The following is a 13,824-nucleotide window of genomic DNA, read 5'->3' as shown; positions in this document are numbered from 1 at the left end:
GTGAGACAAGCTTTCGTCATAATGACGATGCCTTTCATTCATGAATATAAATAAATGTGGTTAACTTTACTTGATGTTGAATTTTTTTAACCTTTAATATGTTCTCACTACTGAGGTGAAAAGTTGTATGTGTCACACGAGAGCAAAAAGTTATTTTACATCTCCTGTTTTTGAGTCCCTCGCTAAGCTCTAGACTTCAATTATAGAATCTTTCGCTTACTCAGGACTCAAAATCAACACTCGCAAGAAACACCAACTTTCCTCTCTTGTTGCACAAATAACTATTACTATGGGGCGAACCTTGAAATCACGAAAAAAATCTGCTGTTCCATAACATTGACATGTGATTCACCAAAATGTATGAGACGTACGGATTTGACGAAGAAATTGCGACTTGGAAATGGAGATGCATAGGACATACTATTCGAAGAGGGAAAACCAAGCGGACCCCAGGCTCCCATGACCTGTCGCAAAATGCGGGGACAACGCGAGGAAGAAGAAGAATTCGAAAAGGGAAACCAATATCACTACCATAGCTTTCACTTGGAAACCGCCGGACGGAAGCCGTGGCTCTGGGCGCCCTGTACACTCCTGGCAACAGTCATAAGTGAGCTACGAGCGGTCGGTGCGACACGGAAATGGAGATGGATAGGACATACTATTCGAAGAGGGGAAACGAATAATGCTACCATAGCTTTCGCTTGGAAACCGCCGGACGGAAGCCGTGGCTCCGGGCGCCCTGTACACTCTTGGCAACGGCCCGTCATAAGTAAGCTACGAACGAGTTGAGCTGGAGCCAGGCCAGAAGGCGAGCTGAAGATAGCATTTCTTTGTGTGATGAACACAGATATTTGTTCCTGAGTCATGGGTGTTTTTGTGTATATAAGTATGTATTTATCTATATACGTATGTATATCGTCGCCTAGTACCCATAGTACAAGCTTTGCTTAGTTTGGGGCTATGTCGATCTGTGTAAAATTGTCCCCAAGTATTTATTTATTTATATGTTATTTATAAGCAGACCTCGGATTTTTTGAGGGCGATATTTTTTTTTTTTTATCTTTATTTAACGAGCTTAGTCTAAAAGACGATGCCGCTCAGTAGTACACATCGAGAAGTGTTCTTACACTAAAACATTTAAAACCTAAACAGATCATTATTTTCGTCTTTGGATGCCCACCATCACCATACAGAACAGAGCTCTAGCCTCCCTTGATTGAGGGAAAGCTAAAATCCTGTTACAGCCGTCCAACTCCTTAATATTAATGCCTTATATTAAAAGACATTAGTTCCTATATTAGATCATTTTTCCTTATAATGACCGCTTCCAGCTTTTTTGGAAGTTTTGAAAGCCTTTTTTGGATGAAAAATTAATCATTTTTTGGAAGTTTTTTTTAAGCCTTTTTGGAGGCTATGATAATGTACGTTACTTACACAAAGCATTTATACTTCATTTTTTAGTTCCCAATAAAACGTGTGTTATAATAATGATGTACCGTAAAACGGGTTGAATAGGGATGGCTGGGGTGAATAGGGACGGCTGGGCTGAATAGGGACGGCTGGGGTGAATAGAGACAAAACTTAAAATGAGATTTATCTGCCAATTTCTTAATATTTTCCCACAGAAATTATATCATACAAAATCTACTATTATTTTCAATCGAATGATAGAATTATCAAAAACAAAAACACACTTAAATAATAACAAACGTAATTAAAACTACCTAAAAACTAAAATTGATGATAACATTTGTTTGGGTAGATTTTAAGAAATTGACAGGTAAATTTCATTTTAAGTTTTGTCCCTATTCATCCCAGCCTTCCCTATTCACCCCAGCCGTCCCTATTCACCCCAGCCGTCCCTATTCACCCCGGTTGACGGTATTTACAATGTATTTATACCTATTAAATTAAACGTCACGGCTTATTTTATTTTAACCGATTTGTCACAGACTTTTCTTCCTCCATTAGAGAGCGTAAATAATTTTATCCAAATCAAATTGAGAATTTTGATTTACTATATTTGAAGTAAGAAGTAAAGTAGAAATAGGGCCCAATTCGAACAATGCTTATAAGATATAACAGCGATACGATACCGATCTGTCAGTGTCAAAAGTGACATTTCTCACTCAATGAATATAATCAGGCGTTACTTTGCGGAAATCCATACTAATTAAAACAAAAAAGTATGACTTTGCTAATCCGCGAAAAAACCAATTTCGCGGACTAACAAATTAATATTTTTTGTTTTAATTTCTTATTCACTTCACTTTTGACAATGAAAGATCGGTATCGTATCGCTGTGATATCTTATAAGCATTGTTCGAATTGGGCCGTTTTACATTGTAAGTTGAAGTAAATGTTACATCATCCTGAAGAGAAGGAACAAATGCATATGCCTTCAATATTCAAGTATACCACCTAAAGGTTGTCTGGAAGAGATCGCTCTGTAGCGATAAGGCTGCCTGTTGTTTACCTCCATCTTCATTGTGGTTGTGCAATAAAGAGGATTTGTATTGTATAGCACTACGTGGTCGTCCATACAAAAGAAGAAAACGTTTTCACGTCAGCAGCTGGAACAAGAGTAATTTGCTGCTTAAAAACAGTGAGCAAAATCGCATTTTGCTCACTAAGTGAGACAAAATAACATTCAAGTGACCTTTATATTCGAATGTCATTTCAACGCGCGGGGCCTAATATAAGTACGAATATTAGGATTCTATTGTCTTTGTCCCTTTCACGTCATTAGCAAAAAGAAAGAGACACAAAAGTTCTTACGTAATAGGGCTGAGGGCCTACCGGGAACCACGTTCGACGTGTTGCATCTCTGTCGCACTTGTACATTTGTACGTAAGTGTGACAGGGAGGCAACATGTCGAACGTGGTTCGCAGTAGGCCCTCTGTTTCCATCTACAAATCTTAGGGCAGAATTGTATCCCAGTAAATTCTTTTGGATTATAAGAACAGGTTAAACTACTTTTAGGGGACCTGTAATGACCATATTTCAGTAAACATTGAATTTAAAGTATCTTTTGGCACACGTCACGTGACCAAACTCGAAACGTCATTGAAGATTCTGATGACGTCACAACTCTCGGATTGACACTGTGGACAGTTGGGCGATAAACAACAAATGACAAATGTCAGTTGACAGTTCGTATCTTCTACGTGTGTATGTAGTTATGTGTCAAACCGTAAACTGTCACGTCACACAATTTTCAAAGAGCGTTTTGGGCGCGAAAGCATCTGTCAAAATATATTTTGTTAATTTAACATATTTTGATATTGTAAATAAAATGTAATTCTATTGAATAAAAAAAAACAATAAAAGCTAGTAAACAAGGGACACCCTAGTGTGGACAGACTGATGACTATGACGTCATCTTTCCTATTGTCCTAAGGAACCAAGCCATTACGCGTACAAGTTCAGGGTTACCAGTAACTAAATCATCCGGTAATTATTGTACGGCAATAATATGTATACAGAATACGCCTTATTGCGAGGGAATAAGGTTTAGGTTTGTGTAGATATTTTTGGAGGGCAATACACGTGTAGGGAGTTATTTTAGCGAACACGTGGATATGTTTTGAAATAGCATTGTAGATGTCAGGATATCCATGCCAGGATGTCAAGAGTTACGTCTGAAAATATGGATACGAAAAAGTGCCAAAAATATGTATACACAACTTTATTGCCCATATATTAAGGTGGTGTATACATATTTTTGACACTGTTCGCGTCCATACTTTTGTCAAGTTCTTTAATATAAACTGTTACCAAATATCCCGTGAGATGGCGCTGTACCGGGAGCGGTGATTTCTACATCACGCTATCGAAATGTTTAAAGGGATTGTATATAGGGGTTTGTGATTTTCAATATATTGGTCATGTTTGACCGCGCGGACAACGCCGGCCACGACCATCCTCGGGACATCGCGCCGCACCACAACACCAGACCTCCGGAGAGGTGGGCTCGGGACTTGCCCCGATCCCTCCTACACCAGTAGCAGAGCAAGCATTACACACTTCGGACACAGCCTCACCAGCACGCCGCACACGCCAGCTAAGCTACCGGTCGCCTTCACCCTGGCCCCGCTCAAACGGTATCACCAGGTTTAGGGGTCGCGGTCGTGGGGTTGGATAACGATCGGTAGCGAAGAGCTGGCCCACACCAGCCACACACACCGTCCCCCAAAGGCATTTTTGGCATAAAACGTAGGTTTAAAAAAAAAATCAGTTTAAATTTAATAGTCAGGTACTTATATGCTAAGTATGGGTGCTTATCAATTTCAGTAAATAACATCTATGGAAGGTAGAGGCAAGGAACAGAATCTCCATATACCAAAAAGTTTCCGACAAAAACTATAAATAGGTGGCGCTACAATACCTAGAATACTTGAGAAAAAAATCTAATCATAGACAGCGCACTTCACTCCGTCAATAACGCCGAGGTTCTTAGCTACTCTAGCACTACTCTGGAAAGATTTGGAACTATTATTTATAGCTGACAGCTGAACGCTTTTGCAACAGTTCTGCCTATGGAGATTCTGTTCCTTGCCTCTACCTTCCATAATAACATCTTTTACTTATACCATATTTTGTCGCACGTATTTCACATTTTGTCGAACATATTTTGTCGTAACTATGGCAGTTACGATAAAATATGTTCAACTGACTACCCTACACACACACTGATGGACACTAAAACTAAAAATAAATAAATCAGATCGAATTAAACTAAACCTGCAAACTTTGGCAAGCGCTGCCAAAAAAATCAAAATTTAACACAGGTGTCCGGTCTTGACTTTGCCCTTACTTTTTTTTTTTGCAAAATTAAAAAAAAAAACGAGCACGCTCTTAAATCACTGACATGACGAGCTGCCATTAAATAATAAAGTTACAAATACCACTTCAAAACACAAGATAATACTTAAGTCATACGGCATACGGTTCAAATTTGGACTGTTTATTATTTTTAGGCCGCAAATTTAAATTTGTAGTATCGCTATCCATGCATAAATGACGTAATTTATGATCTCATCGCTTTTAAAGCAAATTAAACCTTATAAAAGGCGTCATAGGTATGATTTCGGCTTGCATGAGGATTACTTGATAATAATTTATAGCTTAATTCGGGTAATCGCAACTATAGAATTAGGTACGAAACTTCAAAATAACTGGGTGAGTAATTGTGATCAAATTTTCAATTTAAATTCTAGGGTAGTGATGGGACGTTCTTATTTTATCGATAATACCTTACTCATAGTGTTGTGTTCCTGCCGGTGAGTAAGGTTGCCAGAGCTCAAAGAGGGTGCGGAATGTTAGGGTCGACAACGCGCATTTAATACCTCTGAAGTTGCAGTCGTCCATAGGCTACGGTAACCGCTTACCATCAGGCGAGCTGTATGCTTGTTTGCCACCGACGTAGTATAAAATAATAATAATAAGGGCTTTAGGCCGAGCGTTAGTGAAAGTCTTCCTTTCAGCTTGGACAAAAATGATTTCGTATGTCCGGATGTTCTCCTGTCCTGTAGGTACAGATCGGATTTCTCAACAGGGTGCATAGACAAGATGCCAAGCGTTAACGCTCCATAGCGAACGAAACGCACCTGTCTCTGTCGCACTAATATGGAAGAGTGATAGAGAGAGATAACTATGCTACGCTACGGAGCGTGAACGATTGGCATCTTGTCTACGCACCCTGATTCTCGTGAAATTTTGTGAGCAGGTTCGTTAGTTAAATATAATTTATTGTCATCTAACATTAGAAAAAAAACATTTGTAAGCGATACACAGGGGAAATGGCCGTTTTGTAGTAAACGCTACTTTACACATATAAAATAAATATTTAAATAAAAACAATTCCCATAAGTAAAGTCTACAAAAATATAAATAATTTAAAAAAATTAAGAATTGAATGAAAAATGGCGCCACTTATGAATCATACTTATTTATAAAACAATTGTTGAAATAATATTGTATAATAAATGTTTGCACAGTTGGCTAAGAGACACATGAACTTTTAAAATAACTCTTTTGGAATTCGCAAACGCAAATTAATCGTGAGTCAGAATTGCAATTTTATTTATTTTCACCGAGTTTATAGAAGGTTTACTTAAATTTTGGTATTTATTATTTATGTAAGTACATGATTATTGAATTTATTAAGAGTCCGCAGCAAACTTGGTTCTCCATACAAACGTAGTTACGCTCTAATTTTAAAACGACTAGCTAGATGGCTCTGAAACTTTATACTTACAATAGCATACGGCAGTGGTGGGCAATGTACGACCCGCGAAAGGATTTTATCCATACATTTTGTCTGCAATTCTGGTTCTCCTCTTAAATTTCTTAAACTTTCTTGCCCTTATGAAGAAAGTTTGCCCACCACTGGGATAAAGTATATATAATGCCTGTAATTGTATACATAGCTAGCTAGGTAGCTCCAGCTCTTCTGGAAGAAAACAAATCTACAGCATAAAGTGAATTATTTAGTTCAGCTTTTCAATTTTTTATAGTAACTCATCAGCGCGTGTAATTGAGCATTGATAGGTATGTGTCAAATGGCAGTTAAATATACATAATAACTTATTTTAATTCTAATTTGTTTCGGTTAAAAAGTTATCCATACTTATAGAGCATTCAGATGAATGCATGTAAAAATGAATAAACTTTATAGGATATTATTACACAAATTAACTAAACCCCACAGTAAGCTTAATAAGGCTTGTGTTATGGGCACTCAAACAACGATATAATATATATAGTACATTGTGCAATGAGGGGGGTAAGTGAAATTTTTGATACGAGGGAATTAAAGACCCGAGTTTGCAATATTCTTACCCCCAGAGTTACACACAATGTTTTTCATCACACTTGTGAAGAAAAAACTAAATTTTAAGCGAAATAATTCTTAAATACGGTGACATATCAAACATTCGTCCGCCATTTTGGAATTTCTTGGCAGGTGAGGCATCGAAGGCACAGACCTATTCGGCATTCAGCCACGATTGAAAATTATGTAATAATATATTCAGCAGCTGTTGAATTAATCAAATTAAATAATTTTAAACATAAACAAAAATATTAAATTATAAATGTCAGTATATTAAAAGTAAAACTCACTTATGCTACTTGGTTTGTATGAATAAGTAACATAATATAAAAAAGCTATTTTTTTATAGCTTTTTTTTTCACAATCCATAACTCCCGCGGGAACAAAATAGGCATTTGTCCTTCAGCACACTTGCATGGAATAAGATCTTTTTCGAGCAAGTGTGATGAAAAATACTTTAATACATAGAAGACACCCATGACTCAGGAACAAATATTTGTGGTCATCACATAAATAAATGCCCTTACCGGAATTCGAACCCAGAACCATCGAATTCATAGGCAGGGTTACCCTCTAGGTCAGACCGGTAAAATGGTATTAAAAAGCACTAATCAATATAATAATACAGAAAATAAACAGTTTTTTTTTATTCATCGATATCGATAAACCTATCGACATGTTTCGTCAATCCCTACACTAGTTCTGTTGCTAGGCAATTACTAAATTGCTAACTTGAAAAGCAAATTACTCTTCGATAAAGCTTAGTTTTTACTTTACGTATTTACGGTCTTTATTTCGTTTTCAAGAAATAGCGGATTATATTTTGAATGCGTTTTAATCTAGGTATAATAATATAACTGAATGTAATTAGTATGTATTTAGAATATACATTGCACTATGAGGGAGTACATTGTGCAACGAGGTTAGTTAAATTTCGGAAGCGAGGGTGGTAATGCCAGACAGCCGCAGGCTGGAGGGAATTAAAGACCCGAGCTTGCAATATTCTTACCCCCGGAGTTACATACAATATTTTTCATAACACTTGCGAAGAAAAAACTAAATTTAAAGCGGAATTATTCTTAAATACGGTGACATAGCAAACATTCATCCGCCATATTGTCCTTCGTTAACAGGTTAGGCATCGACGGCACAGACCTATTCGGCATTCAGCCATGATTAAAAATGATGTAAAAATATTTTAAACAGCTAGTAAATTAATCAAATTAAATATTTTTAAACATAAACATAAAACTCATTTACGCTACTTGGTTTGTATGAATTAGTGATATAATAAAAAAATAAGTTATGGCTCCCTAGGGAGTTATAGCTTTGTTTCCACACTCGGGAACAATATAGGCCTTTGTCCTTCAGTACACCAGCATGAATCAGCTTTTTCGAGCAAGCGTCTACAGTATGGGGTTCTTCAAAAAAGGAGCGTACAAGTTTTTAAAGGGTCGGCAACGCGCATGTAATACCTCTGGAGTTGCAGGCATCCATTGGCTGCGGTGACTGCTTACCGTTAGTCGGGCCGTATGCTTGTATGCCACCGTCGGTTTGGTATTAAAAAAAAAGTGTGATAAAAAATCAACATACTTGACACATTTTGAATTACAAAAAAGTGGAATTTAAAAAGACATTGAGATTATAAAAAAATATATGGCTCCAAAATCTGAAAACAAAATGTTTTTTTTTTACTTTAAAAAGTAAAAAGTAAAAGTAAAAAGAAGAAACCATTCGATTCCTTGCAATTTATTGAAAAATAAATTGTATTATAACTACTCGTATATGACATAAACGTAACATTTCAGGGTCAAAATAGCAATTCTCTTGATCTTCCATACATTAAGGACAGACTAATGTAATGACGTCACATTACATTATCATTTTGTTAGAGGCGTTTCAATCGTCGAGTGCGAGCGTCAGACTTTAACTCTCATTTCTGACCTTTATGTTGCTTAAATGCCATGAGTCCTATATAGACATTTGATCCTCAGGAAAATCAAGATCGATTGACAATTTACAAAAAATTGTCAAGTAGCCAATTGTACAACATACTGATGTCAATCACAATGGAAAAATTAACAATATTCGCATTCACTGCCAGGGGGCGTGGCCTAGGAATAAAACTTGTATGACGGTGAACGCATATATGCGTCGGTGGCAGTGAATGCGCTAGTGACTAGTGACGTGGTACGCGGTCACACGTCACAGTTGCAATGATTAATTTTGCGGTGAATGACGGATTGTTAACTGGCACAATTAGTAATGCGTTGGACGAGCAACCGATTGTTGCGGTTGACATCTGCATGTACAGTCAGCATCAAAAGTAGCGGATCAAACAAGGTTTCAAAAGTATCTACCATTCTGTAACAGCTTAACAAAATGTGATGGTTCTATATGTAGAACAATTAAGATGGTAAAAGATATACTTTTGAATGTAAATTTTAGAGGTTTATCTATATTTGGAATAGTTATCTGGAATATCAGATACTTTTGGCGCGTTGTTTCATCCGCTACTATTGATGCTGACTGTACAATCAATAGATTGTAACCACAATAAAAAAGGAAATTAAAATATTAACACGAGGGAACGTATTAAGAGGCTGTCAACACCCAATGTCCTTGAAATTGATGTTACTTAAACAGTTTTTTAAGAAAAACTATTTGTTTTAGTCAAGTAAGAAAAATATATGTTCATATTAATTATATTTCAAAGACCGTGGTTGTACTCGATACATGATTAAACGAAATCGGCTCGATAGAAAATAATTGCAAAGATTGGTCTTAAAATCACAATTAAACGGTTCTATGTCTTTATTGTTTTGACTTATGGGTCTGCAATTAAAATCACAATTTCAAAACATTTATATCTAAACCGCTATTGAGTAAAATATTACACTAATAATCCACTTTTTTTTATTTAAATATTTTTCTTATTATTCCCTTACCCAGGCCCAGTAACATGCGACAGTGCTATCTCATTTACTCCGATACAAATAGACAGTGTGCGCGCTTTAGGTATTGACAGCCTCTTAAGGGAATAGAGTTAGACCAAGACAAGTCTGCAACAATGTTGATAGCACATGCAATGCAAGTGTTATTAATACGTCATAATTTTATAAAAACACCCGTACACAAGGATATCCAAACGCGCAAATGGCATTGAATTGGGCATTTCCTCAGGAAGCCTGACACCCACCTATCCAAAGTGGCCCTGACCTGGAAGATGCCCGGACAACGGAAACATGGTCGCCCTAAATTCACTTGGCGCCGTTCCGTGGAGCAAGAGTTGGGTGTATTGGGGATGGGGTGGGAGGAGGTTACCCAAGCTGCCCAGGACCGGAGTCAGTGGAAGAAAATGGTTCGAGCCCTACACCCCAGCAGGGGGTACCAGGATGGAAAGAAGAAGAATTTCATAAAAGTTTGACGTTTTATATAACACTTGCACTGCGTGTGCTATCAGAATCGTTGCAGACTTGTCTTGGTCTGACTCTATAAATATAATCAGTTTTTTTGACAGGTTTGAAAAAGAAATGGCAAGTTTCAAGAGCTCATTCTGAGCGGAATTTAATCACGAAAACCTAATTAGGGACAAAAAATAATAATCTTCCGTTGATTTTTCGTTACTCAGCTGAAATCCAAAAAATCATTTAAACATAGTTTTAAAAAGATTCTCCTCGATAAACAAACCGCTGGTATTCCATACGGCTTTTTGGTCGCAGATTTCAGAATCTAACATGGTGGAGATGGCAGGCAGACACACTGTTCACACCCTTGCCGACTTATTTATTATCACATACGACTTATATATTATAAACATGTAACACACACATACCCTCATTTTATACATCTGCTGTGACCTGGGTTCCGGCAGAAAACCAGTGCTTTACTCGAAAGAGTGAAGAGTATCACTGAGCCGTGACCCTTTTGTCCTGCTGCAACGCACACAGTATGTAGGTAGGTACTTTTATTTTATTTTATTGTTTATTAATTATGCCTATTTTGTTGTCTCAATTTTCTTTTGTGCTATTTTTATTTTGTTCCTGTAATAATTTGTGTTCTTTATGATGATTTAAACTTTATTTTGTGTGTTTTTGCAGCTGCCAAATAAATGATTTATCTATCTATCTATCTATTTTAGCACATACAAGTATACGAGTAACTGCTTGAAATTTATTTTTCCTCATTGTTAAATGTTACTTAGATTCATACATGTAATATTTTGGATTACGGGGATGGCTTAGCGTAAAGCTAAAACTCACAGATTAAATAAATGAAAAAAAAAAAAGAGTACTACCGTTAAATTGCGCTAATGTATTTATTCACCAAATATCAAAGTCAGAGGAAATAAAAATACTGCAACCAAACAAACCAACCAAAATCGGTCCAAACAACCGTATAAAAATAAAAGATGACAGTCAATGAGTTTAAAAGGCTTAAACATATTCACACATTGACGAGAACAAATGTATTCAAACCCAAAACCTTTTATTAACAAAGCAATCATAAATAAATTACAAAAAGCTATATATGACAGCTCGAAAACGATTAAAAAAGATAAAGATTACGCAACGCTTCAAGAAAGTTGTGAGTCACTCGCAAAAAATGGCGGGCAAATAAGTAAAAAAGTGGAGTTGAGGCGAGAGGCGGGAGGGTCCCGTAGCTTCTTTAAATATTGGCTCTTTGAGTTGTAGACCTTGAGAAACCCCATGGCTAGCGCTAACGACTTAAGAGGAAAGGCCAGCAGAGCCCTTTCTCAGATTTGAAAATTATAGGTGATTATCTCCGTCGCATTTAGGGGGCGGCCTAAACGTAGTCCGATAAGGACAACTGCTGCAGCTTCGGCAAAAAATTTCGAAAATCTAGGTTTTTTTCTCGACATTTTCTTACCCAAAACTTAACCAATCGTAATAAAATTTTGGGAACGAATGAGAAAGAATGTATCTGTGTCTGACCGTTTTGATTTTTGAGTTTATTGTTGCCAATTTTGTATGCTATGTGTCTGTTTACGGCGCATTTATTTGGCTGTTTTTAGCGGTGTTTGAATTGACCAGAAAACCGCAGCAAAATAACACTAGAAACTACTCATAGTGTTGTGTTCCTGCCGGTGAGTAAGGTTGCCAGAGCTCAACGAGGGGGGGGGGGGGGGGGGGGGGGGGGGGGGGGGGGGGGGGATGCTAGGGTCGGCAACGCGCATGTGACTCCTCTGGACTTGCAGGCGTACATAGTCTACGGAGACTGCTTACCATCAGGCGGGCCGTATGCTTGTTTGCCACCGACGTAGTATTTAAAAAAAAGACCTAGTTCTTACAAAAACAAGGATATCAAAAAGGCAAAAGTTACATACACAGGTACTAATAATATTGAACTCATACTCTTTTTTTATGATAGAGGAGGCAAACGAGCAGACGGTAATCACCTATTGGTAAGCGATTATCGCCACTCATGGACACCTGCAACACTAGAGGGGTTGTAAGTGCGTTGCCGGCCTTTAAGATGGGAGTACGCTCTTTTTTTGAAGGTTTGAAGGTCGTATCGGTCCGGAAATACCGCAAGCGACAGTTAATAATAGAATTGAAAACGAGTGGTCACTAAATTCTCAATATCTATCGCTCGTACTCCATTCATAGCATTTCGCCGTTTTCCAAAGATTATTGAGTAACGAAATCGAGCGCACGAAATTGAAAAATCGGCTCATATCTTTTACGAATTCATCGTAATTCTTTTTGCTCGTCTTTTCCTTATTGAGGGACGTGACCACATTCTTTTGTGCACCAAGCCATACACCTGTGAGGTGTAAGAGAAAATAATGACGAAAGGGTTTTTTTTATTCGCAAATGAACCCTAAAACCGGGCAGGTGCGCGCGCGCTGAAGGCCGACGATGAAAGTAGACGCTTTATTAGCTTTAGGGTTCCGCGGGCAGTAGGTGCAGTAATTTATTTACGCAGTTACGTGCTTTATGATCGCTAACATAAGTATACAGTCTTCTAAACAGCTCCATCCAACTGACTTTACTACTTAGATGGTTGGATGGTTAGCACCTTCAAAAGCCCGTACTCCCATCATAAAGGCTGGTGACGCACTTGCATTGCCACAAGAAACTGTATTTGTAAATAAATGGGGTTTATAGTTTATACCATGTTATTTAAATAAACAAATATTATAGGACATTATTACAAGAATTGATTAAGGGGCTCCCCGCGGTTTTCATCGATATTTAAATATAAATAAATATTATAGGACTTAATTACACAAATTGACTAAGTCCCACAGTAAGCTCAATAAGGCTTGTATTGAGGGTACTTAGACAATGATAAATATAATATATAAATATTTATAAATACTTAAATACATAGAAAACACCCATGAATCAGGAACAAATGTCCATGCTCATCACACGAATAAATGCCCTTACCAAAATTTGAACACTACCCACTAGACCAAACCGGTCGTCATTTGAGCCTTTACTCCTACATTTGAACTACGATAGAAGTATAAGACAAACGGCTATCGGTTCTTCAATCTTTTATCTTCATTCTGGTCTGCCGGATTTCGAAAGGAATGAATACTTATTTTTTATGATTTTTTTAAACATTGTCTTAAAAACACTTTTTTCGATAGGATCTTATACTTACACACGAAAACTTTATATTTGGGTTCGTCTTTGACGTTTCTAAAAACTGGTCAGAGTCTTTAAGGTTAAACCAATAAACACAAAAGTTATGGCCACATAACCAGGTTTTTGGCCTGAAATTGTTCAACTTTGATGCCAAATATCTGGAAGACAATAAACTTTGAAGTTAATATGGGATAATATATTGCTTAAAAAAGTTTCCTAACGGAAAAGATAAGCTACAAAAAACATTAGAAAACTAAGGAACTCGGACTCAGATCGAAGGTCATTGGCGCCAGGGAGCCCTTTAAGACTTACAGTAAGCTCAATAAGGCTTGTGTTGTGGGTACTTAGACAACAATATTTATATAATT

General features: G+C 37.2%; 2 protein-coding genes across 2 annotated transcripts in view; one reads left to right on the top strand and one right to left on the bottom strand.

The window, feature by feature from the left end:
• LOC133531045 (uncharacterized) overlaps nt 1-13,824 on the top strand; it is a 452,747-nt gene that overhangs the window by 363,183 nt on the left and 75,740 nt on the right. The gene's annotated exons all lie outside the window — the stretch shown is intronic.
• LOC133531047 (neural/ectodermal development factor IMP-L2-like) overlaps nt 1-13,824 on the bottom strand; it is a 95,074-nt gene that overhangs the window by 47,272 nt on the left and 33,978 nt on the right. The gene's annotated exons all lie outside the window — the stretch shown is intronic.

This window comes from Cydia pomonella, chromosome 24 (assembly GCF_033807575.1).
Source record: "Cydia pomonella isolate Wapato2018A chromosome 24, ilCydPomo1, whole genome shotgun sequence".
Classification (NCBI taxonomy): Eukaryota; Metazoa; Arthropoda; class Insecta; order Lepidoptera; family Tortricidae; genus Cydia; species Cydia pomonella.
This window is presented reverse-complemented; position numbering and strand designations above follow the sequence as displayed.